Source organism: Oncorhynchus kisutch, linkage group LG28, assembly GCF_002021735.2.
Source record: "Oncorhynchus kisutch isolate 150728-3 linkage group LG28, Okis_V2, whole genome shotgun sequence".
Lineage (NCBI taxonomy): Eukaryota > Metazoa > Chordata > Actinopteri > Salmoniformes > Salmonidae > Oncorhynchus > Oncorhynchus kisutch.
In genome coordinates, this window is record NC_034201.2 from 4,904,057 (window position 1) to 4,906,365 (window position 2,309).

At 46.1% G+C, this 2,309-nt stretch overlaps 1 pseudogene; it reads left to right on the top strand.

The window, feature by feature from the left end:
• The first annotated feature begins 1,323 nt into the window (after positions 1-1,323).
• Positions 1,324-2,309, top strand: LOC109883602 (tumor necrosis factor ligand superfamily member 10-like; annotated as a pseudogene).

Genomic DNA, 2,309 nt, shown 5'->3' on the forward strand with positions numbered 1-2,309 from the left:
TAAACGTGAATCTGACCATCACCCCTGGTGAGATAAAACCACGACTCGTTAGTGAAGAGCACTTTTTTTTCATGTCCAGCAACGGTGGTTTTGTGCCCATTAGGTGATGTTGTTGCCGGTGATGTCTGGTAAGGACCTGCCTTACAACAGGCCGACAAGCCCTCAGTCCAGCCTCTCTCAGCCTATTGCGGATAGTCTGAGCACTGATGGAGGGATTGTGCGTTCCTGGTGTAACTCAGGTAGTTGTTGTTGTCATCCTGTACCTGTCCCACAGGTATGATGTTCAGATGTCCCAATCCTGTGCAGGTGTTGTTACACGTGGTCTGCCACTGCGAGGGACGATCAGCTGTCCGTCCTGTCTCCCTGTAGCACTGTCTTAGGCATCTCACAGTACGGACATTGCAATTTATTGCCCTGGCCACATCTGCAGTCCTCATGCCTCCTTGCAGCATGCCTAAGGCACGTTCACACAGATGAGCAGGGACCCTGGGCATCTTTCTTTTGGTGTTTTTCAGAGTCAGTAGAAAGGCCTCTTTAGTGTCCTAAAGTTGTCATAACTGTGACCTTAATTGCCTACCGTCTGTAAGCTGTGTGGAAGGACCACCAGAGGGCAGGCTGGGCTCATGGATAGTAGCCCAACAAGGCATGGGAGACAAGGTAACCAGAGGCAATTAAGCACAGCTGACGGTACTAATGACATACTCTCCTTCCCCTATAAGAGAGAGAATGGAACCAGCAGAGAGAGGGGGAAACTATCTCTGGAAGATGGCCACCGAGAGAGAGGATCTATCCAGGAAGAACCACTAAGACGGTGACAATCCCGTGACTTTTTGTTGTAGTTTAAAGATAATCCTATTGTGTTCCTGTTTCATCTGGAGAAGAAGATGTATGTTTTTTCCTTAGAAGATTTTCATTGATTATGTTGGAGTGTTTGTGTTGACCAAATGCCCTCAATAGAGAACTGTGTTCAATCAAGAAAACCTACTCCTGACTCGTTTATTCCACCTTCCCGCTTTAGAGTGACGCCCAATTACTTGGTCCGCTCACAGCTGTTAGTGTCTTAACAACCATTCCACAGGTGCATGTTCATTAATTGTTTATGGTTCATTGAACAAGCATGGGCAACTGTGTTTAAATACTTTACAATGAAGATCTGTGAAGTTATTTGGATTTTTACAAATTAACTTTGAAAGACAGGGTCCTGAATGGGGTGTTTCTTTTTTTGCTGAGTTTATATTGTACATTTATAGTTTTTGTCAAAATTGCTCAAGCTCAGGCAATTTGGTTGGGAGTCATTGCTGGACAAGCAGATTTAAGTCAGGAATGAGACTGGAGTATTCAGGAACACTCAACAGCTATTGCAAAGCCATTCTGGTGTGTATTTGGCATTAAAATGTGTATAATTGTCCCACTGAAAAACAAAACTCTATCCCAGGGTTTGGTATTCAGAAGACTGAGGTAGGGTTCCCTCTAACATTTTACCTGGGCTGCTCCTTTCATATTTCTATTTATCCTGGCACTCCAATCCCTGCCGGTTGCAAGCATACCCATAACATGACAATACTTGAAAATACAGAGGATCGACAACATTGCTTTCACTCTACAGTACAGGCCTGTATGACCAAGTAAAAGGAATGAAGCCTGTGTTTTTGAAAAATCTGCTCCAAATCCTCCATTCTGTTTGCAATAAGGCTGTCAAGCAATACTGCAAAACAACAAGGGCAAATGAATGAACTTTTTGGCCTAAATAAAAAACTATACAGGCTGGGGTCACATCCAATACAACACAACATCATGTTGTGGGTATGCTTCTCACCGACAGGGACTGAGGAGTAAATAAAAATATTGAAGGAGCAAAGCCCAGATAAAAAGTTAGAGGAAAACCTGCTTCCACCCGGTCCGGTCCTGGGGAAACCAGAGCTTCCGCACCCATCTCTACAACATGACCCTGTCTCACGGACGCCTCCCTATCCCCCAGTCTGGACGCTATTACCTGTATGCCCAGGTTTACTTCCACTACCCCTCCCTCACCCACGAGGGGGGTGACCCCCATGGGGGCACCTCCAGCTACCAGCTGGTCCAGTGTGTTTACAAGAAGACATCATACACCAGGCCCATTCAGCTTCTGAAGGGGGTGGGCACCAAGTGCTGGGCACCTGACACTGAGTATGCCCTCCACTCTGTCTACCAGGGAGGCCTGTTTTGAGCTGCACACCGGAGATGAGATCTTTGTCTCTGTGTTGTCACCTACAGATGTGCACACAGAGGACTAATCCAGCTATTTTGGGACGTTCCGGTTTGACCAATGA